General features: G+C 40.6%; 1 long non-coding RNA gene across 2 annotated transcripts; it reads right to left on the bottom strand.

Moving 5' to 3' along the window:
* Window positions 1–588: 588 nt before the first annotated feature.
* LOC113019528 (uncharacterized) lies at window positions 589–1,498 on the bottom strand. Of its 2 annotated transcripts, none has more exons than XR_003272037.1 (3): window positions 1,380–1,498; window positions 924–1,308; window positions 589–806 (listed from the first exon to the last, which is right to left on the bottom strand). It is a non-coding gene; the product is annotated as an uncharacterized LOC113019528 (long non-coding RNA). The 2 variants fall into 2 exon arrangements; XR_003272038.1 differs by having other exon boundaries at window positions 963–1,308.
* Window positions 1,499–13,615: the final 12,117 nt, after the last annotated feature.

Here is a 13,615-nt window from a genome sequence, read left to right as displayed (position 1 = left end):
CTCCTCGAGTAAAGAAAAACAACCCCGATAGAAAGAAAAACGATCTGTCAGCGTCTCATTCACCCAGCGGCGCAGAAAAAGTTAAAGTTCTCTACTGATGTCCTACATCACATGACAAATATGACCAATGTGATTGGCTGAGCCTTTCAGGGAGCTGTTTAGTTTTAACAGCGGCAATCCTGCGCTGCGAGGAGGAGAGGATGGCAGCAAAGAGGAACAACCCATGGCTTCATAGGTGCACTGGAACAATCCTTCCTAAAACGCATAAAACTGTCGTTTACAAAGACGTGAAACTCACCGAGTGGTCAGGAGTGTTCACTGATATGTTCACACAAAAATCGCTGCAAAAGATACTTTCCAACTGGTTTTTATTGTAGTTGTGACCAAGTGGTCGGCGGGGTTATGAACAAAATAAATAAACTTGACAACGCCACCTAGGGAAATTACACCCCCAGGAAATATATTTAAGAAAAATAAAGAAAAGGAATAAAAGACCGCACAGATTCAAGGATGCACACTGAGGCAGGTTGGCTTCCAATATTAAAACAGTTTTATTGATAGAAATGAATAAAATATTAAAAATAATATTTTATAAATAAAATATTAAAAGTCAAGATGTAGCATCATTATTGACAGTGTCCTACAGTAAAAATAAACAATCGTGGAACTTGGACTTACCAGCAGCCGTGGAACCAAAAGAAAATCACACCACAAGAATCACTGCAGACCACCCAGTGCTGTACAAAAGAAAGTGTGAAAACGACCCACCACCTGAGGTCCCAGGGCCACTGGCTCGTCCTCCTTCACTGAAATAAAACACAGAAAAGTATGTTAAAAGAATAAAAGGACACTGAGCGTCAGGCTCGCTACAAATCATAAAAAGACTAAAACACACTTTAATAAAAGAAATCACACACACGTACACACACGGGAAAGGCTTATTCCCCACGGGTCAAAACTACCACTCGTGCTGGTAATAATTATTCTCAGGCGTAGGCCGGTCTGGCTCCCCACCGGCTGAGACCGGCCACCCAGGCGATTTAGAGTCCCAGCACGACACTCGGGCAGAGAATCACTTCAGCCCGATCACAGAAGTGTGGGTACGAGCAACAGTCCAGGGTAAAATAGAACACCAGGCGAACCCAAAAAAAGGTAAGCCTACTTAATAAAAACAAGATAAGACAAAACTAGACAAGACAAGACAGCAGACTCCACCAAGGAGGAGTTCACAACAGCAGCCGAGAAGGCAGTCCACTCTTCCAATTTAGGTTGGATCATTTACCATGGAGATGAGTACAGCAGTGAACCCTGAAACAGATAAATGTAACCTTAAACTCTTATAGCTATGAATGCTAATAAAAGTAGTTCTAACGGCTTACCCCAGGACCGGAGGCACTATACTCTCATTGGTGGAGATACCACGAACACCTCTCTCCGCAATGGCAGAATTAAACAGACTGCTGCGCTACAACAGGCCGGAAAAGGATATTAACACCAATTCCAGTAGCCGGAGGGAATCTGAGGTTAAGCGAGAGCATACCTGTAGCTGTCATATAATCGGCTCTTGCTGATCAGTCCGTCGCAGTACGCCAGCATTTACTGCTGTATCGTACCAGAAGCTCGGGAGGAATTAATCCAACAAGACGTCGGCTTAGCTTTATACAGGCTAGCGCCACCCTGCAATCAATGTGCAGGTGGGTTCCCAATTGACCCAATCACCTGATACACAGAGCGAGTGCAGCGGAAAGAGAGCGAGGGTGGTAGAGCGAGCGAGGGAGAGAGAATGAGAGAAGAAAACGGAAGGCGAGTAGCCCATCTGGCTACATAGTTTTTGTCCAACTACATTGACTTGTATTAGATGTGCTGTGATGTATGGTATTAGTCCGCCAATATTCTATTCTATTATTCAAGCTCTCGGCGGAAGAATGTACAGGTGTAAGGCGTTTGAAAAAAATAGGTCCAGTTTTACAACAAATGGTAAAACACCTGTTGGAAAGCATTTTTGCAACGATTTGTGTGTGAACCTATCAGTGAACACCCCTGACCACTCGGTGAGTTTCACATCTTTGTATGAAGCCATTGTGGAGGTGGGGGTGTGCTACCACAGAAACCAAAAAAGCTTGGGCCAGCAGCATGTGTCCAAATTTCAATCAAAATCGTTCGATTTCATCATAAACAATCTGAAAACAAAGCTTTTCCATTAGATTATGTAATTAAAATAATTTAAAATTTTACCTTATTCAGTGAGTCCAACATTGGTTTTATTTTGGTCCCTGCAGTCCCGCCCTTCCTTCGAAATATCTCCAGGAGTTTGGTGGTGTACCCGTCCAATCTGGACAAAAACGTTCGCTCCAGATGAATTGTGGTTATTCGCTTAAACTCCTCTTTGATCTGAAATGAGAGATAAAACACAAAATCATATCAAAGATGACTCACGAGATCTCATATACACTTAGTTGCTGCATGAACAAGAACTGGATTTACCTGATTTTCACAGAACAGAGAAGGCCACCTCTCTAAGAGGTCTTGGATTGCGGGGAAATCCTTGACAACCTCTTTTCTTCTCATAGCGAAAGACTTCTCCATTTTCTCATTAATTGCCCTCTCATTGTTCTTCTTTATTTCCTTCAGCAAATCTAGTCTATCCATCTCTGAGGTCTCCTCAGTCTCACCGAATGGCAGTGGTGGCAGATAGTTGACTTTAGCTTTTTTGGCCCTTTTAAAGCCTTTAAGTGAACCCTCTTCACTGGAGCATCGTCTCTTCAGTGTGTTCACCTCGAGCTCTGGAATGGCTAATTGGCGACCTCTTAACTTTGCCCTGTAGTTGCCCATTTTATACTTTATCCTCTGTTGCCAACCATATAGGCCATTAAAAGACCCTGGCTCTTTGAGGCATGGGTATTTTGCTACCAAGGCTTCAGCAACAGCTAAAATCTGGACACCAGTTGGATATGCTGTGAAGCCAAATATAGTCTCTGCAAGCTTCTCAAGAATGCTACTAGTTACGCTTGGGTTGTTCAAAAGTGTGCCATCATTTTCATAAGCTTGCTTTCCTGCTTCCAGTGCAAGGTCTATATCATAAGAGAAGTCTGGTATTTCAAACTTAAATGGCCATGGCTTAGACCTGTAGGATGGTCCACTCTCATCTGGGGAGGACAACAGGATTGTGTCGCATACAGATGAGGAGGAGCTTGCTTCTGTACATAGTGGAACTGGAGATTCAACTTCTGACATGTCCACAGTAGTGAGACTTAAGATTACTGGTTCAGTTTTTACTACTTTGAGGTTAGCTTTATCTTGTACTTCCTCAATTGAGGTCAAAGTGAAGAACTGACCATCGAAATCCATGTCCTGGTACATAACAGTGAATGGTCCTGTAATATCAAATGTCTCTCGAAGAACATCATTGAGGTCCTGAAGTGTGCTTGGGATGCCTGCAGGTAAAAGTAGTTTGTGGACATCATCCTCCCCAAAAATTATCCGCAGTTTCGCTGAGGGTGCCATATGAACAGGAAGAAGCTGCAACAACAGATGAGAAATACAGACATTTATTCACAAGCTTCTCTCCTCACATTTCAAAAGGATAGGCAAATGGGGTGCTTTAAAGTTGTCAGGCGTCTTCCTGCAAGGGTGTATGAAGCCAAAGGATAAAAATCTTTAAGCTCTCTTTGCTCAAGTAACTGCACACTCCCTGTGTTCTCCAGCTCATAACTGAGGATAGTGCTCAAGGAAATGGTGCTTGGGAATGAGCTTATGTTGGGGGAAAACATCAAGGAATCTGCTTCGGTGTTCTGAAATGATGCTGTCAAGATAGCAAATGCTTTCTTCAGTATGGGCTCGAGACATGACAAGGTCCACAATGTCTTTCAGTGTCATCAGCATCTGCCATACAGGCTCTTGTTGGGGTACTTTTAAACCTATAATCAGAGGCAAAAGACGTAATAAGCACCAATTTTCATGTGCGTTGCCCCCTACTGATTTTCGAGTCGAAAAGTTAGCAGGAATGAGATGAGGGCGATTTGTTTTATCACTCCACTTGTATGGGAAATTGGAAATGGCATCATTCAGTTCCATGAGAGAAAAATATTTTTTCTTGATCAAGTTATCAAATGCCAAAGCCAGTTCCACTGGAACAATGCCCTCCAGCAGGTCATGTAAAACATCTGGAGGGTAACCAGATGTAACATGAAAATGCTCAAGTTTTTCTGACAATGCACACTGTTTTTTTACACCATAACAATGAGGGTGATTTGGACTAGACACAGCTGTCTGTACATGCAGTGTATGTTGATCTTTGGTTCTTTGATGAAAAGACCCAGATCTCACTTCATTGGACTGAAACTTGGATCGCTCCCCAACACAAAACCGGCAGATGTATGACCCTGCAAAGCTTTCGACAAATCCTGCCACAGAGTGCGCCCCCAAATTATCTGCCACCACACTGACCACAGTCCCTTTAATGGCTTTCCCTAACGCTGGAACAAAAAGACCATCTTTCTCCAAGCTTTGGATATCTGTTAACAGTGGCTCTAAAACTCGCTGGAATCCAAACTGCTTGGTGTCTTCAGCCTTACACAGAATTGCAAGGTAGATTGATGTCAATGTGGAACGTAACTGCACCGGAATGTTTCCCAACACCCAATAGACAGCTGTGACTTTGTGCTTTTTTCGAGATGTCCCAAGAGGATTACATACCTCAAAGTCATCAACGTACAGGATGAGACTCACTCTGTTCTCCTCTACAGAGAAAAACTTGTTGTTTTGATAGTGAGATCCATCACGAAATGTCTGGTACTTAAAGTCATTTTCAGTTTTTTTTTCACCTTCAAATGTGTTTTCTTGAAACGACTTACTTAGGACCTGCACCAAGGAGGGCAATATTGGGACATACTGGAAGGTTTTGCCCCTTTTTTTTTTATCAAGTATGTGTTCTTCTGGTTCAACAACTGAAAAATGCTTCTTCATAAATTCTCTTCTCTTGTAATAAGTTGTGAAAGGGCCACCTGTCCCCAAGGCAGTACTTATAGGGTGTGTCTCACAAATATTTTTCACTAAATCTGAGATAATGGCTGGATCCAGATCACAGTTATGGCTTTTCAAGGTGGACACCACCACATCTCTTAAAAGTGGACCAGATGCAGAGGTGGATATAAACTGAAGCTCATCTACTATTTCATCAATGCATTTGTTTGGGACATTGAACATGCTTTCTAACTTTAAAAATAGATGGCCAAATTTCTCTTTTATATCTTGAGACAACTCCTGTGGTTCCCCATCCCAAAGCTCTAAGCTCTCTTCCACACAGGTCTCATCCTGAGCAAACATGGGTTCATTAGGTTTGCTTTTTAATACTTCAGTTTTAAAATCCTCAAGGGTGTGTGACTGGTGTTTTCTGTGTCTATGTGTAGCAAAGGTGGAATAAATATTTGTACTGAAGTTGCAGTTTTTGAAGACACATGCAACTACTTCAAACTTCCTTAAGTGGTTGTTAAGATGCTCAAAATACTGCTTCTCTGAATTAAAAAAAACAGAGCAGCAAAGTAGACAAGTAAATGAAAGAGGTCCACTTTGTGTGACCATCTTCACATGGTGTCGAGACAAATGGGTCTTAAGGGCATTAAATGTTTTAAACGAGCAAGGGCAATCAGTGTGAAGACAAGGGAACGACTGGCTGCGACCACCATTTCCATGCTTTAGTCTGTAGTGTTTTAACAATCCCAACCTCTTCTCTGACTCAAAGCTACATATCTTGCACATCCATCTCATGTTGTGGCACCTTAAACAGACAAATTATGTGACAAGTTAAACCTAATCGTTACTAATTTGATCTTACCTTGTGGAGTTTCATGCCGCAGTTTTCACAAGCAATTGGTACATTTTCAAAACTCTTAGTACTAATATCACAACAGATCATCAAAAGTGCACCTTTTTCAAACATTTCAGCATATTTTCAATTGTGTTAGTACAATACACATAATGACAAAATATCATTTTCACTACACAAAACAAGTGTTTCATCTAAATAAATGTTTCATTCACAGTTACTGCCTTTCATAATGTTATCACTATAAAATTTTTGATTTGCATCTCTTATTATTCAGTTTAATACATTTTTCTGTCATTTAATTCAACCGATCTTAATGTTTAATCAATGAATCCTTCATTATGTCCATGGATTTTCAACTTGACTGATTGTTGTGTGGTCATTTGTAAGTTCCTTTTGAGAGGAACAATGTCCAGGTGAAACAACTGCGTTCAGAATATATTCAGGTACAACACTAAACTGACATGCAATTACTGTAACAGAGGGTGATGGAGCTGGACGCTGCTGTGAATCATCACAAGTATATTTTTGTTGATGAGGCCGGTTTCAATCTGGCTAAAACTAGACACAGAGGACGTAACCTTATTGGGCTACCATCCACGTCCCTGGACAACGTGGGGGGAACATCTCAATGTGTGCAGCTATATCTGAAGATGGTGTGGTAGGCTGCAGACCAGTTCTAGGGTCATACAACACTGAACACCTGATAGTTTTTTTTTTTAAATGAACTGGGGCAGGCCTGTCAGGGAGAAGACATCGTCTATGTTGTTGTGTGGGACAATGTCATCTTCCACCATGCACAGCTGGTTCAGGAATGGTTTCAAACACACCATGTTCCCCTTTCCTCAACCCAATTGAGGAATTCTTCTCTACATGGAGGTGGAAGGTGTATGATCGCCATCCCCATGAGCATGTCTCCCTTCTTCAAGCCATGTGTGAAGCTTGTGGTGATATAACTGCTGAGCAATGTCAAGCCTGGATTCGTCATGCCAGGAGATTTTTCCCACGGTGCCTGAACAACGAAGACATCTACTGTGATGTTGATGAAAACGTATGGCCCAATGTTAATGACCGGCTTGATTAATTGTATAAAAGTGATAAATATAAAAATATATTTATATATATATATATTTTAGTCTGAACATAAGTGTAATATTTGCTGTGTAAAGTTTTACAGTTCAGTTACACTCATTCATCACCAAGGACAATTTGAAACCCTTACCTTGTATTATTTGCTCCTGTATGAAATGATTGGTAAAAGCACTACGCTGAAAAAAGATCTTACTGTTTTGTTTGGGTGAGTAAAGCAAATGTTCTCAGAATATATCACAATGATCATATGTTCTGCAACAATGGTTACGTGGAATGAAAATATGTGCAAATACAATGAACTCATGACATCAGATTTGGAAGGATGACTAGTGGTGTTACAAATGTGATCGAATGTGAGTTTTGTACTGAGAGATTTGAAAATGCACACTTTAGTTGTGAAAATAGTACAAAACCAATTAAAAAAAACTGTAACATCTATAACTGCTCAGAGATCCTGGGTCGCTCAGACCCAGGACCCTGACATGGGGTCTGTTTTCTCTGTATTATTGTAGATAATACTTTACATTAAAATTTAAAGCACCTTAAACTACACCCTTTTTGGCTGCTACCTCAAAGCGCACTGCTGTCGATCCTACGTGCTGCACAATAATATTCAATATTTAGTATTTACTGTTATATTCACATAGATTATCACGATGATGTTGTTTATTATATTGGTCTCTTTTTTTCTTTTTTTTCTCTTTTTTCTTTCTCAACAGGTGATCCAGGTGATTGTTATATGTATTTTCTGTCTGTTTGTTTCGTTGGTTTTTGCCATTTATCACCTCTTATATCTCATCTCTTTATATCCTCCTCCCCGCTGTTTTTCTTTGTTTCTCTTTGTTTCTCCCTTTTCTTTCCCCCAGTCATGTCTGTCCCATGTGTAGTAAGTGAAAATAAAATAAAATAAACAATAAAAACAAAGGTGAATCAAATAGACCAATACGACAAGGCCGGGATGGTCCATTTGGTAAAGTAAATCCATTGGGCATCTTTCTTTGCCTTTAGACAATAGTTCTGATGGCAAAAGAACCAAACGGGACAGGCGAAAAAAAAAAAAAAAGCACCTTGAGGCGACTTATGTTGTGATTTGGGGCTATATAAATAAAATTGAATTGAATCGCCTTATTAAAATGTGACATTACAAAAAGTGTCCATTGGGTGTCGCTGTGTTGATAGATGTCAGATTGTTTTGAAACCTCGACTAACTAATAGAACAAGACTGCTTGGTCTGGGAGAGAGAGAGGGACATAATCTATTAAGTAAATGACAGACAAGTATTGTTCATTCTCAGCTCCTGACCTGAGAGAGAGAAAGATTAAAAATGAAGAAGGAAGGGGCAGCAGAATGAAAGAGAGGGGGGATGCAAACAGAGGGGATGGGGCATAACATATATACAGAGGAAGAGGACGGGTTTAGCTGATATCGCAGAAAAAATCAGATTATCTAAAAAGAAAATGAAGAACACATCTATGCAATGCCTGCTCTGTAAGTGAAAAATAATCTTTAAATATCTTTGTACACTACTGTCTGCTCTGGTTTGTAACTGATCATAGGATTTAATATGATGACATAGAGGATAGCAATACAGTCCTGAATATAGGATCAAAAAATACCAGGGGAAGGTACTACAGAGGTCTGAAGAGTATTTTAATACTACACTATCCTTACCAGTAAGCTTGAAAGAAAGAAATTTAACTATTCAACTATTTGGAAAAATATCTCCTTAGACTCTGAGTTTGAAGTTTGGGCTTTAATCCCAAGGTTGATTCTGTTTAGCTGGAGGTAGCATTTTCAATGGGAGAAAACAGCTTTGTTATTCTTGGCTATTGTCACAAGAATAATAAAGAAAGATGGGTCCGTGTACTTTTCGGTATTTGAAGTTTTGTTTCAGAAACCAAAACGAAAAAACGATATTTAAAATAATTTTCATTTTTTTAATTTTTGATAAAGAATAAAATGGGCGAAAATAACTTGTTTTTTCATTCGGTGGTAACAAATAGCCGTCATACACTTAAAATTAGACTTGCTTTTTTGGATTTCTTCGTGATTCAAATAATGAAAGTATACTAGCGCAAAAACAAAAAAATAGACGCATTTTCAATGTCTGAAACGGGAAGTACTTCTTCTGCGCGTTTTTTTATGGCGCGCGCACACTGTCCCCCACACAAGAGATCGACGGCCTTAAAGTTACACTGGAATAAACAGAGGATGGACCATTAAAATCCTCTCACTTCCCCGTGTTCATATGACAGACGCTCTGATATAATTTCCGATGACAGGCCTTGTTTTGCCATCTCCATGATCACATCTGAGTATTTTTCCAACGTCATGATGTCCACACTACAGTGTTTGCCATAAGTTTGCGCATCACTTGTACAGGTTGTTGACCTACTAAAACTTCCGGTTCAGACAAAATAAATAAAGGGCCCTTTCTCGTTCTTTTTTCTTGGGTTTTTCGTTTCTGATGTGCGAAAGGACAAAATGAAAAAAACAATTGTTTTACGTTTTTCATTTTAGCTTTTTAAGTTGAGAATTAAATAAGTGTCTCATTTTCTTTTTTTAAATTATACTTTCTGAAACAAAACTTCAAATACCGAAAAGTACACGGACCGGGTCGATATTTTGATAATTATATATATACTTTCTTTTTCTGACTGTAAAAGAACTCACTGTAAGTGTAATTTCTTGTAGTTCTGATCTCACTTCTCTGCTGCACAACAAACCAAGCTCGTCTGACTGTGAGTCCCAGCAGCTCTCAGTTCTTCAAAGGAGACTTTGTGTCTCTGAGCTGTGAGGAGGACGACAGCTCTGCTGGATGGACTCTGAGGAGAAACACAAGCAAACAACAGAGGACTCAGTGTGGAACAGATGGATTTGGAAAACCAGCTGGTTCTTCCTGTAATGTTGGTCACATCTACACATGGGAGACTGGAGTTTACTGGTGTGAGTCCAGAGAGGGTCCCATCAGTAACATGGTTAACCTGACAGTCACTGGTAAGCTGAGTGTGTGGAGTTAGTGTTGATGAAGCTGTGTGTAAATGGATGAAATGCTGTAGTTTGTCTCTGTGTTGAGGTGGATCAGTGATCCTGCAGAGTCCTGTCCTCCCTGTGATGGAGGGAGATGACGTCACTCTGCTCTGTAAAACAAAGACCACTCCCTCCAACCTCCCAGCTGCTTTCTATAAAGATGGCTCCCTCATCAGGAAGCAGCCTACAGGTCACATGACCATCCAGCATGTTTCCAGGTCTGATGAAGGCCTCTACAAGTGTGACATCAGCGGTCATGGAGAGTCTCCATCCAGCTGGATCACTGTCACAGGTGACACACTCACCTGTCTGTGTTTCTGCAGGTTTCAATGTTCACAATGTGACGACAACTTAATGACTGTGTTTGCTTTGTTTTAGACAAACACACCACCACACCTCCACCTACATCCACACCTCCACGTACATCCACCTCTCCTCCTGGTTTTACCTCCATCACTCTTCCTCCATCACTCTCTCCTCCTCTTCTCTCTGTGTTGTCATGTGTTGGATCAGTCTGTTTTGTGGCTCTACTGGTGTTACTCGTTCTGCTGGTGAGACGATGTGTTAGCAGAAAATCTGAAGGTGAGATTTACTCTTCATTTTTCAGAAGAATTAATTTAGAAAGCTACATAGATTTTTTTTTAAATGTGTTATGTCTAACCAAGTTAAAAAGTTCAGCCTTGAATTAAGTGTCTATTAATACGATAAATTATTTTTCTGTTTATGTTGATTTGCATCAGCAGATGGAGGGAAAGTTGGAGTAGATGACATCACATACAGTGACCTCAAAATTTTACAGCATCAACAGGAGCCAATTAAATGGAGCAGAGGTAGTGTTTCATGTTCTTTGTTTGGACAAAATGCGCATGCAAGATCTACATATTAGTTCACCTGCACAAAGTTTTAATTAATACAGACTCCTTTACCTTTCCTCAGCAGGGCCTGTTTCAGTGTTTTATGTCATAGTAGTAGTAAGTAACAGTTCAGCTGTTATATGATTTTCATCTTTTGTGCACCAGGGAAAATCTCAGCAGTTTTAATTATTGCAGACCACAAACTTTAAAAGACACATCTTTCTCATGCACAAGCAGGGCTGGACTGGGACAAAAAAATTGGCCCGGGCATTTTGACTAGAGACCGGCCCACCAGGTGTTATAGGAAAAGCCATAAGGCCTTTGAATGAAAACAAAAGCTGTTGTGACAGTGATGTACACTGTCTTGTTGGTATATGTATGCTTTCTATACATTTTACGTCAGATAAAAACTTTGGTTGTAAGATTCAGATAATTATTTGTTAAAAGTGAGACATTTTAAATGAGAATAAGAAAGAAAAGTGTTTCTTTGTGCCCCCCTCTCCCTGTTAATGCCCTACCTGCCCCCTGGCAACACTTTGCTAGATCTGCCCCTGCACAGTTACCAGCTGTCAGCTACATAGAAAAGGATCAAGGGCTGTATCCCATTTCAGGGTCTGCAGGCTTAAAGTACGCAGCCTCAACGATCCTCATGGGCCGCGTACTCAAAGACTGCTAAGGCCGGAAGAGCGAGGCTTGTGAAATGGGACGGTCTAGCCTCCTGTCGCGCTGCCCAGGTTGCCTAGCATCCATGATACTAACAGCTGGAAACGTTTCATACAGCTGTGTTTGACAGACATGAAGGAGAAAATCTTTTGTTCATTTGTTTGTTTCTACATGAGCTTTGATCATTCTCTGTAAGATTAAGGTCAGCTATTGAATATTTTAAAGTAAAGGCTTTAAAACCAAGTTAGTACAAACATCACTAATGTCACATAACTTTGCCGACATGTGACCAACAGTAATGTTTTAATGTTCTTCGTTATTAAACATTTGCACATAAATAAGTGACATAATATTCAGTACTTACTTAAAGTTTACTCTTCGGGCGCCCCTCATCCGCCGTTTTATTTTTCGGCAAAATTATCCACACTCACCGCCGCGCTATGCATTCTGGGATATGTTGGGCCACGAAGTCTACACTGCCACGTCCTTAAAATTCAGGGAAATGAAGGACGCATTTGAGGGCCGCATTTCGAGCAGCCTTCGAATTGGGACAGCCTTCGTCGTGTCGCTGTGACGTAATCGGGCTTAAAATGCGGCCTTTGAGGCTGCAGACCCTGAATTGGGATACAGCCCTGGTGTTATTGACCCTGTGCACGAGAAAATGCTAACTTCCTGCTTTGAGACCGGATGTGGGGTTGTACATTTCCGGTAGCTTTACTTTGCGGTCAATCGCTACTCCGAAGATATACTCCAAAATCATGTCCAAAACTCGAAAATGGAACGATCGCGTTAAGTTACAAAGAGGAGAAGGTGGGAACACTCACCACTGTTGTGTCATAAAAAAAAATCTAATGATCAATTTTGAGTTTAAAGAGTTTAGATCGATCAGTTGTTTACATCACTCAACACAAGCAGAACTGCATTACTGCAGCAGAAGACACATCATCCACATTCAGAAGCACATCTCTGTATAGTGACTGCTCTTATGATTTAAACAGGCAAATGTTCAGCATTCAAACTACAGGTGAACAATAGTCAAACCAGATGTTTCTCCCATTATGTCGAGATCAGCTAGTCAAGTACACACCTACACAGCATGTTAACAAACCGTGAAAAAAGCCACACAAAAAATGAATGATTGCTGGTAACGGTTTCTATAAATCAGTATTTACGAAGGGTATGTTGTGACTTACCTTAAAAATTACAGCGGTCCCTCGCAATAACGCGGTTCACCTTTCACCTCGCTGTTTCGCAGATTTCTTAGTGCAAGTTTGCATGCTTATTTTTTTTACGTCACATTGTGTCCTGCATCCTGATCGCTGCAGACGATCTCCTCCGTGACGTCTCTCGTGTACAGTACAGAATTGCTGCATCAATCACTAGCAGTGTGACTCTGAAGTGCAGTGCTGTCTGTTGACGAAACGTTTTGCACCATCAAAAAATAAAATTGGCTACTTGATTTCACCTATCGCTGGTTATTTTTAGAACATAACACCCGCGATAAACGAGGGACAGCTGAGAAATATAACATTTGAATCCCTTTTCTCTTTTGCCCTGAGGTGCAGGGAAAAAATATCAACAAGTCGGTGAACATCATTTACAGATATATTGGGTAAATAAGATAAGATAAGATAACTCTTTATTGTCATTGCACAGTCATACATAGTACAGTAGTACAATGAAATTGGAAAAACTGTCCTACGTCGGCACTACATATAACACAACACGACACGATATGACACATCACGACGTAACAAACAACACAACACAGTATATTAACTTAGTATAAAAAAGAAGAATAAGTGTATGTGTATTGCACACTGTTATTATTGCACATTAATTATTATTGCACCTTGTTATAAATATAAATATTATTGTTATCGTTTTAAACATTGTTACCTCCCCCTAAAAAGTCCAGGGAGGTATCCAGTCAGGTCAGCTATTTACATTGATCAGGGCTATTGCCCTGTTGTAAAAGCTGTCCTTGAGTCTATTTGTTCGGGACCTCAGCAGCCTGAACCTCCTGCCAGACGGCAGCAGCTTAAACACCCGGTGTCCTGGGTGTGTGCAGTCCCGCAGGATGCTGCGTGCCCTCTTGAGACAGCGAGTGCTGTACAGGTCCTTCAGGGAGGGAAGAGGATGTCCAATGATT

The sequence above is a fragment of the Astatotilapia calliptera genome, chromosome 3 (genome assembly GCF_900246225.1).
Source record: "Astatotilapia calliptera chromosome 3, fAstCal1.2, whole genome shotgun sequence".
NCBI lineage: Eukaryota > Metazoa > Chordata > Actinopteri > Cichliformes > Cichlidae > Astatotilapia > Astatotilapia calliptera.
This window is presented reverse-complemented; position numbering and strand designations above follow the sequence as displayed.